This window comes from Podarcis filfolensis (assembly GCF_964270895.1).
Source record: "Podarcis filfolensis genome assembly, chromosome: 4".
Taxonomy (NCBI): Eukaryota; Metazoa; Chordata; class Lepidosauria; order Squamata; family Lacertidae; genus Podarcis; species Podarcis filfolensis.
In genome coordinates, this window is record NC_139607.1 from 37,612,022 (window position 1) to 37,634,873 (window position 22,852).

A 22,852-nucleotide genomic window follows, 5' to 3' on the forward strand; every position below is an offset into this window, starting at 1 on the left:
CAGTTTTCCATGACTGGAAATGATGGCTGAATGAGGAATCAATTGAAGTCTTCTGAAATACAGCATGATATACCAAATGCAATTCAGGTGGGATCCTAAAGCCCTCCCACCTGCTTCCCAAACCCAGTAAGCACTTACTCAGCTTTGGGAAGGAAGCAGAAAGACCTTAGGACTCTGTCAGAGCCCTAACACTTCCTTCCCAAAGCAAGGCAAGTGTTTGCCAGGCTTTGAGAAGACGCTCTCCTTAGCTCCATCATCATTCAGTCTGAGTGAACTGCTGGCACTGCCCTAAAACTGCCTCTGGTAGCTGGTCATGAATCCCTCATCAGCATGTGAAAGTAAACTACTTGTTAAATTTGTATGTGGCAAAAATAACATATGCATACACACTGACTCACAGCCAGGCATATTCCATAGAAATCAATGGGACTTGGGCCTGGTTCAGAGATGGAGCCTGGAAACATCTTCTGCACAACCAGAAACTTCCACCTTCCAGAGATCAGTTCTCTAACCACTACTGTACCTCTTCTAGCTTTCCCTCCATACCAGCCTTCTCCAACCTGGTGCCTCCAAATGTTATGGATTCCATCTCCTTTCAGTCCCAGTCAGAATGGATAGTGATCAAGGAACATGGGAGGTGCAGCCCAAAATATTTGGAGAGCACCAGATTGGAGAAGGTTGGCCTATAATATCGTCGCCCACACTCTCACGCAGCTTCCAGCAGAACAGAGATCCCTTTTCATCTCCAGACAGGAAATTGCAGCATCGCGGCAATGTTATGAGCAATTTCCAGGCAGACTGATGGCATCAATGGCCCAGAAGATAGCTGGGGAAAGCACTCTCTACTTGTATGTAGCATTTGTCATAGAAGCTGCTGCAGCCAGCTGAATGCCTCTGGCCAAATGTGGATGCAGTTCAGGCTCCTTGTGTCAACCAGGCTTGAAATAAGTTGGGATAGCTGCTCATGATTTTGAACAATGTGATCCCTTTTGCAGTTAAAAAACAGAGGGGGGGGGGATATAATGTAAACAGTATAGAAGCCACTTGTTCCTGAGAGTCCTCCAAAGAGGTACTCAACACTGCTTCTTTTGTTTGTGTGAATTCAACCTAAAGCTAACGGAGATATTCCAGTGAACTGACCCTGCTTTTCTGAGTCACATTAGTATCAATAATTACTGGTGGATTTTTGCTTTCTGTGGTATGGATGCTTTCCCCCTTCTCTCATGCTGGCACATTTTGCAAAGGTTTCATGCAAATCTTTCTACAGCTCCCCTAGGAGAAAAAGAAACCCCAAGTTTCAACTCACTTCCCCTCCAGCATGAAAATAATTATGGTAATTATAAATTATTTGTCTCATTGCATTCTCTCATCTTGCTCTCTTTTACATGCTGTGGGTAAGACTTTTCCTCCACCCCAGATTGCATCAAATCATGGCGTAACATGCCATTTGGCATCCCTGGAGCAAGAAAAATATGACTGCAGCTTACTCAGGGAAGCACATGATATGAAGAAATGGCAAAGAAGATTTTCATGCCCCCTTTTCACACTTGCAGCAGCTCTCTTCACAGGTATCCATTTGTGGATGTGATGAATAGGATTCAAGAGAGCTTAGTGCAGTATTTTGTCCTAACAACTATCTTTTGAAGTAGGGAAGAGGAAAGATCATGAGTTGGCCAAGCGAATTTCACAACCGAGTGGGGAATTTGGATCAAGAGTTCCCACATTTCTAACACCAGCCCCCATGCCAAACTGATGTCCATGACATTATCTGCTCAGCATCTCTTTGTTATTAGGTGTCACAGCCTGATCATGCCTACTTTATTTTGGAATGACGCCAAATGATATTCTGAGCACACAGAGCCAAGATGCAATCTCAGTTCTGTTTATTCCGATCTGCCCTCTAGCTATTGATTCTGCTTTGAACCTTGGGATGAGTCAAGAACCTTGGAATCTACTCCTGGTCCAATTTTCCTACCACCTGGCTCAAAATAAAGGAGGAGAAATCTTTCACCTATGTGACACTTGGAATGCAAGATCAAAACTACAAAAGGAAGGCATAATTTCTAGATATGTGGCTTGGAATATGGAATCTCCACTGTGGAAACTAGAATATGAGAGGGCCCTTAAAAAGGACTGACATCTCTCAAGCCCATGGAACACCCATACACCGAAATGCCTAGTCTTCTTACCTTTAAACTGAAGGCATAAACATTTCTTCTTTCATTCTATTCCTCTTTCCTCAAATCAGTTAAATCCTAACATTATTATAATAATGACCTTCATTGGCAAGATCCTTAAAATTCTGGTCAATGTAACCTGACCAGCACAATATTTCTAAGCATCATAATTCCTTTTTTGTTTGCATAATAATAATAATAATAATAATAATAATAATAATAATAATAATTTATTTGTACCCCGCCCTCCCTGGCCAGAGCCGGACTCAGAGTGGCTAATGTCATATAAATAACACAGCATACATAAGAACAAGCATCAATTAATTAAATACATCTTAAAATTAATTCAGACAAATTAAAATCTGGACAAATGGCAGTTATCAGGTTAAGATTGAGAGCAGTTAATACTTGCCAGGACCAACTCTTTTCACTGATCATATAAGGACCTGTGAACAGGCTGGGAGGCCTCCTTCATGCTTGTTCTTATACAAAGGAAAATAGGTCAGACTGCACCCTGGCCAAAGGCCTGGCAGAACAGCGCCGTCTTGCAGGCCCTGCGGAAAGATGTCAAATCCCACAGGGCCCTAGTCTCTTGTGGGAGAGCATTCCACCAGGCTGGGGCCACAGCCAAAAAGGCCCTGGCTCTGGTTGAGGCCAGTCTAATTTCACTGGGGCCTGAGGCCCCCAGGATGCACGCCAGCCCCGCCCCCACCTGTTCTCTGCCACTGCCAAGGAGTAGCGCGATGACAGCTCCCCCCTCAGCACCACCCTCTGTCCCTGACCAGAAAGGAACAAGCACAGCCATTGAAGGACTGTGCCCCAAATCCCCACATATTATGTGGATATGTTTGATTTCCTCTGAAGATCTTACTGTCCGCAGAAGCTTATTGTGACATAAATCTCCTGTCTGCTGCCATCATGCTAGCTAAGTGATGCTAATTTAGTTTTAAGAGTATTTTAAGTGCTGATGGGGAGTTTTCTAATTCCTGGAGGATTAATGACCCTGGTGCTGGTGTGAAACATCCCTTTATCTTTTACTCAGTATAATTAGCCGCTCCACGCACTTAAGAGCCCGTATGTAAAGTATTGTTTGCTTTGCAAACAGATGACTCAAAATGTTGTTAGGTTCTTTCATTGTGTCTGATATGGACTGGCTCCATTCCAAAAGTGGGTTGGTCATCTTGTTTCCCTGTTGGACCTACTGTATTTTTCGCCCCATAGGACGCACCGGCCCATAGGACACACCTAGTTTTTTTGGGGGGGAATAAAGAAAAAAAATGTTATTTCCCCCCCAGGCGTGGGGCTGGGGCGGGGGAAGCCCTCCAAACCAGGTCGGGGGACAGCGGGGAGGTGCAGTGCGCCTCCCCGCTGTCCTGTGAGCTTGTGGGGCTGGCGGCAGGGAGAAGCGGGCTTCTCCCCACCGCCAGCCTCCAAACCAGGTCAGGGAACCCAGGCTTCAAGATGCAGGCTGCTATCTGCAAGCCTCGGGAGCTCGACGGGAACTCCCGCGGGCTCCCAAGGCTTGTGGAGAGCTTCCTGAAGCCTGCATTCACCCCATAGGACGCACACACATTTCCCCTTCATTTTTGGAGGGGAAAAAGTGCGTCCTATAGGGCGAAAAATACGGTATATTGTTTATTATGGGGCAGGAAATTAAATGGATTTTCTGGTTGGAACTATGTTGCCATGGAAAACACTTCCAAAGTCTTTGTTTTTGATTCTAAAAACCTAACAAACTCAAATATCTTAAAATTAGCACATGCCTGGATTCAATCTGACCCATCTCTCATCCGTTGTGGCCCTTTGAACTGGCTCAAGCAAAGGGACTTTCCCTTCTCGTGCCCCCTAAATCAGTCCTCCTCTGAGGCTGCATGGGGAGGAGAATGGGGGAAGTCCTATTGCACAAGCACAAATCCTACACTGGATATAACCCATGACCCTTTCCTTTCATTAGGCTGCATCTGTGAGATATTTTCCACAGCTTTCCATTCTCTTTCCATCTCCCTTTCAACCCACCCTTTTTGCTATATTTTACCAATATAATGGGTGGGTGAGTGGAAGAAGAAGTGTTCAGCCCACCGATTATGTCTGCTTGCCCCCACTTCCCTGTTTTGGTGTTTTGATCCTGAAGTTGGAAAGGAGCCTCTGCACATGGGCTAATTCCAATCTTAGGATGAATTAATGGAGGTTGGGAACTGGGCCAGTTGATTCCATGTGTGAAACAGTTTCCTTCCATCACCCTGTTTTTGAGGCCTTTCTTCAGTTGCCTTATCTTCTGGGCAGGTTGACCGAAAATGGTTCCTATGCAGAACAAAGACTGTGTGGAAAGAAGCACAAAGGTTTCTTTCCAATCTTCTAAATCTAAGAGGTAGAAAATAAATATTTAACTGACTCTCCTCATGACACAACATATGCTACACCAGTAAGATGAAACAATAACAGGTTGTACATACCCTCCAAGTGTCCCTATTTTCCAAGGACAGTCTCAGAATTATGAAAGTCATTCCAGCTTCTAAATTGATCTTGGAATGTCTCTATTTTCCTTGCCAGTGCTGCTGCCAAGCTCAGAGAGGAAGATGAGCAGGGGCTTCTCGTGAGGGGAGTGAGAAATGTCCCTAATTTCATCTAAGGAATGTTATTGTTCAATGTGTATATCCCTCCCACCCCCACTGTCACAGCCAAGAACCTGCAATGGGATCTTATTACACATGTGCTTGAGAATCTGAAATCCATCTGCCCTGACTTACCTATCATCTTGACTGGAGACTTTAATACCTGCCTAGGCCAAGGGTGGGAAGTGTACATAAAAGCATGGGGGATCCTGGATACTTCTTTTCTCCCAGCCGTCTGTTTTTGGGACTGTAAATCCCGGGATCCAGTAATTAATCTGGCAGGTCTGCGACTCACTAAGCTGACCACCACCAGGGCCCTGATGTAGCTCAATGGGCTAACCGATTGGGAAGGCTCTGGGAATTTTACCTATATCTCCTCGCAGGGAAATAGTGTGGTGGACTACATTCTGATACCCACTAAAATGATTCCCTACGTGGTTGAGTTCTACATAGGTGACCCTATGCTTAGTGACCATCTCCCTCTGCATTGCATTTCTCACATTTTCTCATTTAATCAACCCATCCTTTCCTTTGTTGCTTCTAAATTAAGATCCCATTTTTATTGCTGCCAAACTGTGGAATCAAAGAAAATGTTTCCTGGAAGGAATGTTTAAAATTCTGACAGCCCAGCCGAGGCACCGTCAAAAATTAAGTTGCAACCAAGCAGCTCTGAAGAACCACTGAAGACCAGAGCTAACTCCCCAAAAGCCCAATGCATTATTTTGTCTTTTGTCTTAACAACAGTTCTTTCCTGTCATCACGACCCAGTAGGAACCCTAACCCGACATGCAAAAACAATGTGACTCTAATGGACAAAGAAAACACATTTACGATGATCCATTATTTATTGGTTACATAATACTCAGTTTCCTGAGGAAGGAAATCTAAATCAAACTTTTCCCTAAGTTTGGAAGAATTGCAAAGTTTTGGTAAAGTTTCCTCACTTTAAGTAATGTCAGGACTTTTGTCCAAAAGAGAGGAAACTAGAGACCAATGATGCGTATCTACCAAAGCAAGCTGAATCTCATCGGTTAAGAATGCTTTTACTATAGAAAGAAAGAGATAAATAAATATAAGAGAGAGCGATAAATGTAAAAGAATCATAGGCTCTAAACACGAAAAACAAACACACGTATTTCACGGGATCTATAGTTAATGGTTCCTTTTAGGCATTTAGATATTTGAAGATACAGAGTTCCAGCAAAGCACATCCCAGTTAATGGTTGAAAATGCCTGAATGGTAAGCTTCCCCGTTCAACCCTTCACTAAACAAGTTGGCTCAATGAAAATTATACAAATAGAAATCAGAAAACTGTAGTTGTCATTCAGTTACTGTAATTTGACGTGTGAGATTTATATTGGCCATTTACCTCATTTTCCATATGCAGCCCTAGTGTTGTGTTGGTTAGCTTTTCTCAACCTGGTGCATTCCACATGTTTTGGATTACAAATCCCATCAGCTCCATTCAGTAAAGCCGAGTGGGGTAGTCAACGTAGTGACCTCTAGATGTTGTGGACTATGACTTACATTAGTAGGTATGGAACCGCTATGCTGGGGAGTGCAGAATGGGGCAGAGATCTCAACTCACCCAGCTCAGAACAGCTAAACTATCACAGAGCTCCCCATTCCACCTGCTAAAAAAATACAGATGGGCAAACATTGGGGAGAAAGCCTGAAGAAAGCCCTGGAACAGCAGGGCAGGAACTGACCCTTGATCTGCTGGATCCTGAGCAGACTCCCCTCCATGCTGTTACTTGACAGCATGAAGACCCAATCTGTGCCAGCTCCATTGCTATAGCTATCCCACCCCCTGACATGTGTGATAGGGCGGTAGATGCAGCAGTGGCTACACTGCTCTGCCACATCCTGCCACTGCTTAACCATGCTGTGGATTACTCTTGCAATAAATAAATACAATGCCAGTTGGTCTTAGCTGATGATAACACAATGCTTTCCTGATAAGTGAATGCAGTGAATTTTTGAGATATTAAATAATTGGCGGTGACATTATTATGTGTTTGGAGGGGGGCGGAATGTAAGTATTAGATGAAAACAACAAGTTGGGGGCAAGAATATCACTCTGATTCCTAGCTATTGAGTTATTGAGCTATTCTGTGAAATCTGACCCAAACATACAATGGAAACTGTCAGCCCCAATTAACCAAACCTCCAAATTGTCTGTGTTTAATGTCAAAAAATTATAAAACGTCCAGCAGGAGACAGCTGTTAGACACTCAAAGATACAGTTACTGACCTCAGTAGGAAAGGTTAAAGAAACCACCGATCTGAATATCATCAGAGCACAAAGGAAAATGAAAGCCATATGACCCAATCAACACTTCAAGAGGGACGTGAATATAATCAAAGATATATAGGAACTGGTACTGAGCCTTGAGGTTTGCCATTATTTGAAGCAAAGAATGTGAAATCCTTGATCTACACATGGCAAAGAGAAAAGATTATGGAGATAAAAACTTAAATCTAATATACACACCAAGCCACATGATTAACCATTAAGATGATAAATGGTGAATGAATATCATATGGCTTAAGGTGTCAAAAGCAGATGTTAAATTGAACAAAATGAACACACATCCACCAGGTTTTAGTAGAGAATGTGATAAAAGAGTGGTATTTAAGTATGTGTGTGCACGATATATGAGAAATGGTTTTTTAAAAAGTTATTTATTTATTTTTAAATAATGGATGAACGAAACTCCTCTCGTTTTCAGTTCTCCCACTAAGACCATTTCTCCGACGTCTCTGCTAAACCCCTCTTGTGACTTATTTAAAGAAATTGTTTACATGGACCTTGAAGCAATGTCAAACACGGCATGCTGGCAAATGAGTTAAGTCATGGTTCTAATCAACACATGTGGATAAATCGTTGTGACTTTTTGAAAAAGACGTTGCCCTACTTGAATCCTGAATTCGCAGGAACTCTACACTAGGCGATTCATCTGTGTATGTAGATGAGGTCTAAGTTCTTGGTGAAGTGGTCCTGTCACGGCATCCAATGCTTACACAAGCTCCATTTTTCAATGCAGACAGATTGCTACACCCCACACTCTCAGGTTCTCTGAACCCTGTGGCAGCCCTGCCAATCAATCAAACTCTTCAGGTAATAGCCAAACTCCATTTGCGTTCCGAGGTCCTGGAGAGGGACGGGCTGCTAGACAGCTGGAAAGAGACATATGGAAAGCGCAGAATAGCCCAGGACATTGCAGTGCACCTGCCACAATGATAATGCTGAAGGAGGGGGCAGGGGGAGCAGATTTCATTGACTACATATTAGAAATAGCATTTTGCCTTTGTAAGTAATATCAAGGCTGAAATCGGCATGTTTTAATGGTTAGATACAGGAACTGACAAATGGGACCTGGCTGTAAATCAGTGACTTTGGTTGGTCTGGCATTCTTCCTCGCAAGCACTCAGCGATGGCTTGTTTACACAACCAAGATCCAGAGGTTATTGTCCTGGGATTGCTGCCCATCCCTTCTTTTGATTGTTAGGTTCACTTATCATGACATGAAAGAGAGGTAAGCCGAGAGCTCCAGATCTTGCCAGCAGATGTTGATTTTCTTTCAACTCATTTCAATTCCTGGTTCACCTTTCGACTCTGCTAAGGCAAATGAATATGCTTTTGGGTGGAGGTAGTTTTTATAGTGGGATGCTGGCAGGATACCTGTCAGCCTAGAAGCTGGCCATTAACTTTTTTATGGTACACGTTGCAAAACTTATGGTGATTGGGACTGACTTGCCAAAGGCCATTCAGTAAATCCAAGGCTGAGCTTGGATTTGAACCTTAAAGATCCCATAGTGACAACTCTAACGGACTACATTGGGGATCACATCACTCTTTTGACTCACTCTGTGCTCTGATTTCCCTATACGTCATCTAGTTCTGCAAATAGAGCATGTTAACATTTCAGCATGCTCATTCTGTGCTTGTCCATAAGGAGGACCTATTGCTACTGGTAATAAAAAGTGTAGAAGTAAACAAAAAGAATAATAGCCTGGCAGTGGTTCTGCCTGCAACAGTTACATCAGGAAACAACTGTGGCCGGTCATTCATTTGGATATACAGTTTCATTGTGTTTACTAAAAATAAACCTATATATATGATAGTTATGAGTGTTGTGTGGGATTTTCGCAATGTGAATTTCATTAAAGTTAGAGCGTTGCCAGCGAGCACCAGATTGAAAGCTGTACAAATTTATCAAGACTAGACAACAACTTGGAGGCTCTTGGCAGGACATTTTCCAGTATCAAAGAACTGGAGCTTTGTTTTTGTTTTCAACAGAACAATGAACATATTGTCAACCTGCAAAAGGCACCATTCACCTTCAAAAATTGGTATCTAGAATTGGAATGAGAGGCACCATTTGAGGTGGCTCCAATCCTTTCTGGTCAGTCCAAGAAAGTGGTGCTGGGAGACTGCTGCTTCATCCTGTGACTTTACACGTAACAGGTTCTTCCTGATCTCCCTTGCTGTTTTTGGACACAAAGCTGTCCAAAGCTGTTTGTCGTTGCATGAAAAAGTTAGCTGTAGGCCTGCACTTAAATCAATAGGGCTTAAAAGGGCTAAACCTTGGTTAGATCTTTCCAATGTTCCAGTAATTAATGGCTTTTCCTATGGCCACTCTAAGGGAAAACTATCCCTTACTTTTACCTCAGGGGTATCGTATAATACAACTTGGGGTTTCCGTTACCGCATTTTACAGCAGCAGTAATGCAAGTATTTACTGCTGATCTTATAGGCTGAGACAAAAGTGTGCCATTTTATGAAGCCATTAAACACCTTGAAATTTTCCCACATTGAACATCAAGCTTACCGTGTTTCCAAATGTTCCCTGGCACTGCCATTCAGTATGTTTAACCCCGTAGTGTAATAAAATTATATGGTTTGACCAGATATTCTGTAATCCTGGGAGATATCACATCTGGACGATGTTTTGAGTGCAATCGAATACCTCAGAGACGTCACTGTCAAAATGAAACATCACTCTATCACCAGAGCTTGTTAGTAGGGAACACCTGGTCTATGTGCAGCAAGGTTATTAAATTTCTCTTTCACAAAGAGAGCTTTCAAGAACCATTGGGGTACTCTTTTTTTATGACCAAGATTAAAATTTTAAACCAGACACATAAGAGCCTCCATTGTTTGTTTGTGGATTACCTGATCAGGAGAATAATTTATGCAAAACGTTTCTCGTTTTTCTTTTTCTTTTTGGCAGAGGAAACACCTGACCCAGTTCTGCTGCTGAAGTCCAGCAGCTCTGGCCCTGGAGAAGAAATATCCCAGCAGCCTTCTGTAAGATGCTGTTTGACAGAAGAGTGAAGTAATAACTGAAATAACTTTAATTGAATGATTTATGCAAACTTCCTTTATAACTACCTATTGCAATATTTTAAATTAATCTGAAAAATGCACCGTCTTTCTATACCAGCAACTGGGAGGATCCCTGATGTGATGAACACACCGTATACCCTCGTTCACAAGAGCTGTCTATTCATCTTGATGGAAGGGCGGCCCTGCATATGCGTCACTTTGGCACAGCAGTGGCCCATCCTGTTTTGCTTCCTGAGGCAAATTGGGAAGGTGCCGTCCCCCAGCTCCCCCCTGCCGAAGCCTCACTTACGAGGGTTGTGTGGTGGCAGCTTTTGGGTTCCGATGAGATCTTGCAAAAGGTCTGTGAGATGTCACCGGAACCAGGCCACTGCCACTGGAGCCACTTCTCCAGGTATGGGTAGGGGAGAGGTGGGAGCGGTGCACAGGAGAAATCAGGCTTTGCCAGGGTGCGGCTTCTGGTGAGATCCTGCAAGAGCTCCACGAGATCTGGTAGCTGCCACCACTTTTCGCTTCTGCAGTGGCTGCCACCCCTAGAATTTTGTTGTTTGAGGCAGCTGCTGCAGGCCGCCTTATGGACAGGTCGACCCTGCTTGGGCATAACAGAAGTGAACGAGATAGTCATCTCCACAGAAGCTCCCTATACACATTGGGAGTATATTACCTGGAGCCAGGGCCATCTTTACCTGGGGGTGCAAGGGGTGCTGGGCACCTGGGTGTCCAATTCTGGGAGGTGCCAGGTGCCCACCGCTGAAGCTGCCTAAGCTCTTAACTATCTCCCTATTGTGAAATAATAAATAATTTTGATCAAACTAGAAAAACAAAATACATATATACCTAGGTATTACTGAAATGTATACCTACTGTTTCACTAAAGGACTTTCGACTTTGTGTGCTCGTTTACCAAAGATGCGCCGTGCCAGCTGCGGTGCTTGTCATTCACAACGGCGGCACTTGTCAGACTCAACGATGGCATTTACAAATAAATTTGAGGGCGCAGGGTGGATCTTTGCACCCAGACGGCACATATGCTAAAGACTTGCCTGCATGGAGCTTTCCAAAGCAAGAGTTTTTTTCTGCCAACTTTTCAAAGTTCTGAAGCACCCATAACTGGGTTTGGGTTTTCAAAAGAGGTTTTTACGCAGCCTTCCAGGAGTTCACTGGAAAATGTAGAAAGCCTCCCTGAGCTTTTAACAGGCTATCAACCTGGCGTCTAGAAAAAGACAAGGATCCTGAAGCTTAAATGTAACCACCGTTAAAATGATTAAGGACATTTAATATCCTAAATGCTTTTGAAAGCTGAGTGTCAGTGTACATCTGGAAGTATGAGCAAGAGCTGTGGCTTTTTGAAAGAGCTCTCCTTTGAATTTTTTTTTTTTTACAATTAAACTAAATTACATCTTAAGATAAACACTAAGAGCAGAAGATGATTCAGTGTTTATATGTGTTCCCTCCCATTACTTTTCATATAAAATATTTGTTTTTTAATTTCACCAACACTGCAGAGAGAGAGACTGGCTCTAAGTCACTGATATAAGCCTTCAAATATGTGAGGCTGTTTTTAACAAAGTAAAACAAAGTCTTTCCTTTTGTTTAGTGCATGTGGAGAGAAGACCTCATAATTCTGCATGACAGAACAAGCTTGAGTTAAAAAACAACAACCCATTTGCTAAGAGACAGCTAATATCCGACATACACTTCACAATGTGCATTTTTGCAGTTCCAACAGATGCAGCCAATCATGTGCAATTGCACAACATGATGACATCACTCGCATAGAGGCTGCTACATGTTATTCAATGAGGAGAGAGCACTGCAGCATCTTTGTGGCTCTTGCAACATGTTTAGAGCATTCTTGGAATAGGGCAATATAAAATAAGCCTCTAGACATGCCATCACTACGAACCTTTCCCTTTGAAATTCTTTAGTAGTGTCTCTTACAGGCAAGAGAAAAGAAAGTTGGGCCATGGATGAAAATCCCTATGAAACTTGCTATGATGTTTCTTCTCTTTTTTAAAAAAAATGGCTGCTCCGAAACCAAAATAAGACAAATGATTTTATTTTTCCTGATACTTTAACAGCATCAGATGTAATCCTATGAGTGCAGAATCTTCTCAGTGAAATAGAACAGTATTAAACGGGATAGTCAATTATACTCTCCTGTTTTGCACCAGTTTTGTTTAAGCTCATATGCCTTCTCTCAACTGCGTGGGAACGGTAGCTGGGATCCCACATAGCTGGGATTATGTGCGAGTAATCCAACCACATGGGTGGGGACCAAGTGTGTGGGCTTTCCCCACAAAATAAGTGCTGATCCAAGACATTGGGGCATCATGGGCCAGGAGTCAGCTTTGCCTGTTGAACAGCAGCCTGAAGGGAGAGAAGGCAGAGTGACTCCACCTGCGGCTGATCAGCCTTCAAGGACACAGAGAAGGAGCTGATGAGAACCAGCTGGCTTCAGTCTTCTTAAGCAGAGCTTCCAGCAGCAGTCAGATGCTGGTAGCAATGTTTGTTGTTCCTGGCCTACCTTGCTGCTTCCTGCTCATCTTGACCCCTGACCCATGATCATTGGATTCCCTGACCCCTGGACCAACGGACCACGTGGAATGCTGTTTGCCCAACTCTAGGACTCAACCTGATTTCGGCTGTTAACTCCGCCTCCAGGCAAGTACATTTCAGAGACTCTTCTGGTTGGCTGGCCACTCCCACTCCACCAATTGTGCATGCTGTTGCTCAGTAACAAAACTATGACATGGAGTGACAATTCAGTGTGGGGGGGGGGGAGGAGAGAACCATACTATTGGCATTGCCAGTGTAGTTCAGCCATGTGGGAGCTGATCACTGATAAGCAGCTAATGATGGCCTCAGAAATTAAAACCGGGCACCACTTCAAGTCAACCTCATCCACTAATTTCTAGCATTTAAGATTTACCAGCCTAATTTCTTAAGACTTTTTTAATGGCATGAGTGTTCTTTTTATTGAAGGGTTCACTATGAAGTATGACATAATTCTAACCTCCCTCTCTGCAGGCAGGGCTTTGTGGACTGGCAGAACCACTACCAGATCTCTGTTCATGTCAGGCACAGTGGAAGGTTGTGGGGAGAGGATGATTCAGCTCAATCTGGATCAGTTGTGGTACCAGCTCCAGGCTGGCACAGCAACGAGCCCTAGATTAGGCCAAAGGCCTGGCTTCAGTGCAGGTTTGCATGCTCATAATGAGAGGTCATTTAGAATAATGAGAATTTGATACTCCTAGAGCAACATTATATGAAACTGATGTAGCCTGAGTAACACAATTGGAGCCATTTGGTGAGAGCGTGAGAGCATCTACTTTGATTAAATCCCTGGCACCTTCAGGCAGGACTGGGCAAGATCTCTGCCATTCATCACAGACACTATTGAACCAGATGGACGTGGTAGAAGGAAGTTCCTACCATCACAAAGTCAGCAATAGTTCATTTTTGAAATATTATTACTAGATTCGGTCATATTGAAGCATTTCCACAGTGCAGAAGAAGGAATAGAGAGTTGAACTAGAGTAAGTTGTATTTTTTATGATTAAACATTCCAAAAAATTCATGGATTTCACTTCTCTGCCCCCACCCAATGGCTGCGTTCTCAGACTTTTAAATGAAGTTTTGAGTTGACAGAATTAGGTGCTGGTGGGCTCTAAACCTCATAGGTTCTCAGAACAAAGGGAAACAAACGCTCTTTGGGTCATGGCCTGAATCCTGCAACCTTTAGAGACTTGACTGACTGAGGAAAGAAAACAAGGCAACCTCATAAGAGAACTATAAATACCATAGGAGTTCGCCATGACCGACATGATGATAAGGAATGCCAGTTTGAAGAATGATTAACCATGTATTGTAGGTGTGCTGCTGCCAGGAAAAATGTCTGAGCTTCATAAATCCTGTTATTATACTTGGCTCGGCTAAATTATATGCACTTCATTGGAAAAGCAATAATAGGTGACTAGCTGCTTGCTCTCCCTCCGGCATGGGCTTGCTGAGCAGCCTCACGGACATTGCACAGAGTGCATCTGTGACTCAAGTGTCCAGGAATGTGTTGCAAAGCTGTTATTAAACATTTTCCTTATTTTTCAAGTTGAGAATTCATGACTCAGAGATAATTCCTTAACACAATGGATTTAGAGAGGTGTGGAGAAATCCTGCATAATCCATCTTTCCCGGGAGCTGACACATGCACGATTCATTTGCTTGGCATGTGAATGAATCCACAGGCATCTCTGGTCAGTTCTAGCATCCCTTAATCCCAGTGAAAGAGCAGTACATTCGGAAGCCTGGGAGTTCACTGTGATGGCCCCTTGGAGGCATGCTCCAAAGAAGAATCCAAAAATGCAATTGTGTTGATCCTAACAGTAGCGGTCAGTAGTGGCACAGGAGCAGCAGCAGGAGCGGCAGATTGGTTCTGCTGCTGCACCTGTACCATGCCAACCTGTCCCCTTCTTCTCTCAGTTACTGGTAGTGACCTCTGCACTTGGGAAGCCAAGTAAGGAATGCTGCCCCCACCTGCTTCACCCTGCCAATTTCTACTGAATCCTAGATATCTCCACCCACCAGAGATTTCTGTCTATATGTATACATAGCTAATACCCAATTGATTAGGAATCAGCTGATAGTTATAGTGTAGTAACCTGTGCATGCTCAGCCTTGGCTAGGAAGTCCTGGGTTCACATCCCTGATCATTCATGAAGTTCACCGGCTGGCCATTTGCTCTCCGAGTCTAGCCTACCTCACAAGGTTGTTAGGAGGATATTGTGAGGTTAGCCACATCTATGTGTGTCACCCTGAACTCAGCGGGGGCCGTGTAGCATACAAATGTAGACAACATCAAATTAACACAGTATGGTTCTTCACATGCTGGTGACGCTCATTTTGAACTGTAAAAAACAGCTTTGTAGGGCAATTGTGTTACTTCCCAACACATATTTAATGTAAAGAACAGACACAGTTGTGTCTTTTAAAATAGCGGAGGAAAGGCAAGGCAAATGGACGAATACATCCTGTTTATTACGACTCCCCAACAGTGCAACCTCGGCAAAGTTTTTTTATTTTTTATAAAGATATCAAACCCATTTTTGTCCCACATGGTAGGTTAGAGTTTATTTATTTATTTTTCTTATCAGAAAATTCTTGTCAATCATTTTGCTGAAAATAAATGAACCTGGACTAAATTTTATTTAGTCTGTCTCCAGCTCTCAGGTGGTTTTGGTTTACACTATGCTTTAGCTGCATATATCTTGTTTCATCATACTGACATACTTTAAAGATAAATCTACCTTCTAGATTTTCTAAGTCATTCCTTAGAAAACCTAAAGAGCTTCACTCACATCTATCAGTTTCACAGTCTAAGGTAGGCTTTCTTACACCACACAATTCACAATCCATATTCCACTGTGTTTTTTAAAATGTTTCCTTAGCCTCCTTTAGGTAAGGCAAAGGACCCCTGGACGGTTAAGTCCAGTCAAAGGCGACTATGGGGTTGTGGCGCTCATCTCACTTCAGGCTGAGGGAGCTGGTGTTCATTCAAAAACAGCTTTCTGGGTCATGTGGCTAGCATGACTAAACTGCTTCTGGCTCAACGGGACACCGTGATGAGTGCCAGAGCGCACGGAAACACCGGTTACTTTCCTGCCGCAGCGGGACCTATTTATCTACTTGCACTGGTGTGCTTTCGAACTGCTAGGTTGGCAGAAGCTGGGACAGAGTGGAGTAGGTGGCACTGTGGTCTAAACCACTGAGCCTCTTCGGCTTGCTGATCAGAAGGTTGGCAGTTTGAATCTGCGCGACGGGGTAAGCTCCCCTTTAAGTATATATTACATGCCAGCATAGCAGCTTGTAACATTCTCAATGCTGAACTGGATGTGAGCTGAACTAGTTGCCTTTGTAAAGGGATGAACGTGAACCAGAATTTGTTCCTTTTCAGACACATTGAACTTGAAGGAGAACTGGTCCCTTTTAAAAAATGAACTTTCTAAGCTCTGGAAATCAGTCATGTGGAAGCAAATCATGAGGTCATGCATACTCTTACTGCGTGGGCGTAGCCAAGATTTTTGTTAGGAGGGACAGAGCTGACGTGATTGATCAGCTAGGTATTTCTATTGTTTTACTTGAGGGGGGGGAGCTGCTCCCCTGTCTCCCCCCTTGTCTACACCCATGTCTTACTGTCTCTTCAGTTGTTTATTGTGCCAACCCTTCTACTGCTGTTCCTGTGTTGGAGGAGGGATACCTGAAATGGTGGAGACACCTACCAGATGCTTCCAGGCCTCCTTCATGAGCAGGAATCTAGAATGTGCAGAATTCTGGCTCACAGGAGCAGACTTTGGGGGTTCTGTGGGCTTTTCCTCTGTGTAAAACATGGGTGGGGAAAGCTGGCATGGGACACAAGTGTTTGTGAGGTAACAGTGCACAGCTCCACTGTCTCCTAACAATTGAGATCATGAGGAGAGACTGCCCAAAGGAGGACAGAGACCACTTTATAGCTACCACCTCAAGCAATATAAAACCAGGCCCACTAGTACGTTGACACCGACTAGCATATAATAATGGGGAAATAATAAACTTTCCAGCCCTGCCCAAAGCTGTGTCTGGCTTTGGTTTAGTAATTGTCTTTGTACAAAACGTGTCAGACACTTACTGTCAGGTTGATGTAACGGTGCAGCTATTTGAATTTCCTCCCAGCAGATTTAATCTGTGGAAGACACTTGTATTAATCAATGGTGATTGGTGAATTCAGAAAGGTTGACTAGGTGAACGCCGGCTGCATTCTCAAAAGACAGGCTGGGATAGTTATGTGAGCCAAAAAAATGCTATTTCTGACATTTGCCAAGGATGGTGTCAGGAGGGTTCAAGACAACACAGAGGGCAGGGCTTGATTTGACCCCAGAGGTCTAGCCTCATCATCTATTTTCAGAGCCACAATTTGCCTTGCTGGAACATACGGAGTAAGTGACTCTGATCATATAGAGCACATTTTCCTGGCCACAGACTAACCCTCATGATTCTCTTCTGGTTATGAGGAAGAGTTTCACTTCACAACAACCCTGTGAGGTAGGTTAGGCTGAGAGTTAGTGACTGGTCCAAGGGTTAACCAGTGAACTTCATGGCTGAACAGCGATTTGAGTCTGGGGCTACTGCATCTCACTGCTTCTCACATACCCTCCAACATTCCTTTGATGAAACTAGGAACATATTATTTAATTATTATTATTATTATTATAATTGGGATGCGGGTGGTGCTGTGTGTTAAACCACAGAGCCAAGGGCTTGCCGATCAGAAGGTCAGCGGTTCGAATCCCCGTGACAGGGTGAGCTCCCGTTGCTCGGTCCCTGCTCCTGTCAACTTAGCAGTTTGAAAGCATGTCAAAGTGCAAGTAGATAAATAGGTACCGCTCCGGCAGGAAGGTAAACGGTGTTTCCGTGCACTGCTCTGGTTCGCCGAAAGCGGCTTAGTCATGCTGGCCACATGACCCGGAAGCTGTACGCCGGCTCCCTCGGCCAATAAAGTGAGATGAGAGCCACAACCCCAGAATCGTCTGCGACTGGACCTAATGGTCAGGGGTCCCTTTACCTTTACTATTATTATAATTATACCCCACCCATCTGGCAAAGTTGCCCCAGCCACTCTGGGCGGCTTCAAACACATATAAAAACGTAGTAAAACATCAAACAATTAAAAACTTCCCAATACAGGGCTGCCTTCAGATATCTTCTAAAGGCTGTATAGTTACTTATTTCCTTGGCTTGGGGGTAGCATAACTCCACACACTAACATTTCTGTGATGAAAATAGGGACATCCTAAGGAAAAGCTGGACATTCCAGGATCAAATCAGAAACGACGGCTTCTGTGAATCCAGGACTGTCCCTGGAAAATAGGGACGCTTGGAGGGTCTCCTCTCATAGCAAAGTGTCTGCTGTCCTCCATCTGAATATTGGAAGAAGTCCAGATTTCCATGTGGTGAGGCTTTCCCACAAAGTGGAACTAATCTATTTGGTAAGATTTGGCAAAGGCAGTTCAGACGGAGGGCTTTCAAGCAGGGCCTAGAATGTTCCATTCATTTGCACATGGCCCACCCTGCTGCTAAGTTCTTGCAGATCTTGCCAAGGGAAGTGAAAAAGGCCTGCTGAGAAGATGACCTCTTCAGCCCAGGGCTTTCTATAAAGCATATAGGGACCTGTCTGCAGACCTTCGGGATACAATTACGAAATCAGCCATTGAGCCAGAACAGTGGGGCTGCTTCTCTGCTATTCTTTAAAAAATGCCATGTGATCTCTAAAGGATACAAGCAGTTGGGACCTCAGGATCCCATTCAATTCCCCTTCCCACCCACCCCACAAAAAAGGCAATTTGGTTCGGTGATTATAGAATTCATTAATGCATGAGAACACGCATAAAAGGAGCCACCCTGAGCAAGAATCTACAGAATTATTTCCAAATCCCTGTATCAAATGAACTCTGTTACTTTAGCTGACAAGTGCCGTCTCGCTTCATTCATTTAAAGAAAAATGAACAGTATTTCCCCCCCTTAATAAAAAAAAATCTCTGCCTACCAGGATTAGTTTTTACAATGTTTTAAAATATGCAGTCATTAATGACTGGGGGGAAACTTGGGAGCTGTAGAAACCCTGTGCCTCTTTCTATGACTGGCATCAAACCAAAGCTGTTCCTCCTATATTTATACATTGAGTTACAGAGATAAGAAACATTTTTTGGTAAAAAAAAGAGGGGGGCATATTAAGCAATTTTGCATACAAAAATGTGTATCTTAGGAGCAATTTGCACTAAAATTTACATAAGGATGTTTTTTTTTTAAAAAAAGTTCTTATCAATGGATTTTCATAGTTAACATGCATCTCTGTCTTCAATTCATAGAGTCCTTTCTACAGGTCCGTTACATTTGGTGTGAGGCATTGATACCATAGACATTTGGGGGGGGGGCAGTTGAGAAAGAAGGGTGTAGCGATTTCTCATTCTTTTGCTTAGTTTATGTACAGAGTTTTTGTGTCAGCGTTGCAGGAACTGGTTCTTTATTTATCCGTTTTGCTTTGTTTGTTGTGCCAGAGGTTGGAGAGCCCAGAGCATGCCTTTATGGTTGTGTTTAGTTGATTGCAGTGAGTTTTGTTTGTGGGTGTGAGGGGTGTGTGTGTTGGGTCAGATTAGCCATATCAATATGTATGTTGTTGGAGTGCTCGTGTTGTTGTCTTGTTGGGCTGTTTATGCGAAGCCATACCAGGGTGAGGGCGTCCTCTTTTGTTTGACCCCGTGTTAGTTTCAGTTTGTTGGTTAGCTTTTCTAGTAGGGCTGTTTCTCAGAACATTGGCACAGGGAGGGCCAGATGCACCTTTCCCTGGACAATCTCCCCAGCTTCCATCCTTTTCTTTACCTATATTCATGTATGGGGGGAGAGGAACAGAGCTGCAATTCAGTGGTGGGAAACCAACTTGAATGGAGAACCTCCTTCTCACTTTGTTCTACCAGGATGCGTGACTGGAGAGCAAGATTAACCTCTTGTCGCATGAGACAATATAAACCTGTAAAGAGGAGAGTGGTTCAGAGACCGATGTGTGTCATTCCCTCATAGCTAACCACTGAGCATTCCCAAATCTTTGGCATGTAGGGGAACTGCTTACAGGCCACACAGCAAGCTTGCTTAGCCATGCATCAGCTCCAGTGATTTTTAAAAAAAGCAAAACTAACAATTGCTAAGCAGATGCCATTTGGAGAAGAATGCTGGTGTTCATATTGCAGAGTGGGGCTTATGTTTATGTGGATTATTTGTTTTTTGGAATGTCAAGATGAACAGTCTGGGCCCCTTCCCGACTTACACCAATGTAAATCAAGAATAATTGCTTTGAAGCAAGGGCTGCTGGAATCCCGGCTTGAGCGAGATGGAACTCAAGCCCTGGGGGGGAACAGGCATTCCTACCCCACTGGTTTTGTGCAGTTTAGGATTTCAAACACATCCCCAAGCATTGATTTTAGGAATGCAGGGTAGGCTCAGGCAAGAAAGCAACAGATGGATTCATCTGTGCAGGCTTGCTTATGACAGGGGGGAAAGGGAGGGAGGGCAGGCAGGACACCCAGCTATTGGGGAGATGCAAGCTTCCACCTGCCATCTAATTGTGAGCTGTCTCTCACAGCATTTCACCCCTTTTTGCCCTCTCATAAAGTGCTCTCTCACAAAGACATTTTTATTAATACCACTGTCATTCACATGACAGGAGCAGAGAGCTGAAAGACATTCCCGCAGCATAATAAAATTATCCCTTCTTGGGGGATTAAAGCGGGGTGTGTGTGTGTGTGTGTGTGTGTGTGAGTGGCCACATCTCTGCCGCACCTGCCCTCTCCCTGTTTGTCCTTGTGGAAAAAGCAGCCAAGGAACTTGGTCAACTTAAACATACCTGCTTAGAAGATGCACACTATTTACTGTATCTTGCTCACCAACACGATAATGTCCATATGGGGTATTAGTTAGGGATGGACAGCGTCCAAAGAACAACACATTCAACCTCCAAAGTGACAAGGGAATAGCATATACAACAGCAGTAGACAGCCTTGGTTTTTCCTAGCCTAATGACAGGCCAAGGAAATAGTGGCATTAGCAGCAGTTGCTCAGTCTGCATGGAGGAATATAATCTCTAGCCTTTTCTGTTCCCTTCAAAATTTAATAATTTGGTTCTGGAAGTTAGATCCTGTTTTCCAGTTGCAATAATGGGGGGCGGGGGGGGGACTGTTGGGTTTACTAAAACAGAAGAGACATTCTTTGGGGGAAGGAACTATTGTTCCACTCCCTACAATATATTGTTAAATAGGAATGTGGGAGCTCTGCATTATTTTCAGTGAGGCAGGCTTTTTACAGGAAGCCAAAAAAAAAAAGGGGGGGGGCTCATAAGCTAAACTCAGGCCTAACACACCCTATTCAAGTTCCCACTTTTATTTACATCTGGCATTCTCTTTCCTTTGGCTTTTTTGCATAGAGTTCACAAAGTGCCGTAGAACCTTGGGAATCAATTTAAAACAGATGCTGTTCAGTGCAACAGCAATACGCATGTTGCTTATAAGCAAATCCTACTGTGTTCGGTGGCTTACGACCCAGTAAATGGTATTTTTTTAAAAGGATTGCAACCCTGAGAGCGCATGATCAGCCTCGTCCCCAACCATGTCTGCATTCATGGCCCCTTCACCTCAAATCTGGCTGCATGGAAAAAGCCCTTAGTAAAACACTGAACTCTTCAGACCAGAAATTCAAGATGAAATGTCTTTCAAGGAGCTGTTTGTGCAAGCCCCGGATGTTTACATGGATTTTTGAATGCATAAAAACAGCTGGTTTGATGAATTCTTCCCATAGTCTTTCTAATTCAAATGATGCGATTACCTACATTTTAACTTAAAACACCCACACACAAGTCAAGAGCCTAAATTTGTAGCTAGTTGATCTGTGCAACAGACATTGCTACAAGACACACTAATTTCATACAAAGTTTCGCTAAAGTAATGTAATTGTTTAAATGTAGTGCTGGGATATAAATCTCACTGTACAATGTACAATTGCCATTAAAAAGTGGGCCATGTTTCTTAAAAAAAAATCCTAGGCAAGAAAAGTTAAAACTTCATTATAGCTTCATTGTAAAAGATACAGGAGAATACAAATGCAAACTATTTTTACAGCGTATGCCCATGTTCCTATACAATAAGTCCTCTTGAGTTCAATGGGACTCACTCCCAAGTGGGCATAGGATAGCAGTCTTAATTAGTTTAATTTCTGTAGATGCAGTGAAGTGAAGTGATATGTACTTTCTGATTCCCTCTCCCCCAACACAGAGATTAGCGCACAGACTAATGTCATATTTATACAGGGCAAAGATCTGCAGAGAATTCCAAGCATTCCAGTATTTTACCAAGCACATCACAGGAAAGCATTAGATTAGGGAAATGATGAACGTCTTGTCTTATTTTTATTTGCCTATTGCTTTAAACGAAGTCTTCTTCAAACCTTTTATTCTCTGCCCTGTTACCCAGACTATCTTTTTAAAAAGGAAACACTCCTTGAATTGATTTCACATGTGCCACATAAATCATTTTGGAGTAATGTTAGGGGTGCCTGTATAAGAAACAGAAATTCACTTTTAAATGTTCTCATGTGAGGTGTTTAAATCAGTAGATGCCCAGTCAGGAACTTCCATTTAAAATCACACTCAGTCTTCTTGTGTTTATGTCATCCCACCTGTGGATGGATGTGTTATAGAGAAAGCATATTTTTCATCTTCCACACAAGAAAAGCTTTGTCGATTTTTATACATGCCTTGCTTTTTTTTTTTAATTGCCAAGCTTACCTGTGCTGATGTGCATGTACATGTTTTTACACACATGTCTATACAGCTATTGAAATGGACAAGGCTTTTATGCCCCTGTTTCACTGAAGACCCATGATAGTGGAACAGATTGATGAGGTACTGCAGATAGGGAAGTCACACAATGAATATGTGTGTATGTGTTACTACAGGTGAAAAAGCAGGAGGAGAAAAAGCACAGGGTCAGAAAAAAATACGTGATTTCATTTCCACTACATTCAAATAAGCCCTGGCAATGTCACTCCTGTGACATTGCTGCTCGGTGTATAGCAGGAGTAGACAGAGCCCTAGGCCCCTTCAAGCATCCAACACAATGATACACCCAAGTGCAGCCTC

At 43.3% G+C, this 22,852-nt stretch overlaps 1 long non-coding RNA gene across 1 annotated transcript; it reads right to left on the minus strand.

The window, feature by feature from the left end:
* Positions 1-8,132: 8,132 nt before the first annotated feature.
* On the minus strand, positions 8,133-11,321 carry LOC310761934. Its single transcript, XR_014547754.1, has 4 exons — positions 11,005-11,321; positions 9,970-10,075; positions 9,626-9,776; positions 8,133-8,409 (listed from the first exon to the last, which is right to left on the minus strand). It is a non-coding gene; the product is annotated as an uncharacterized lncRNA (long non-coding RNA).
* Between the last annotated feature and the right edge of the window lie 11,531 nt (positions 11,322-22,852).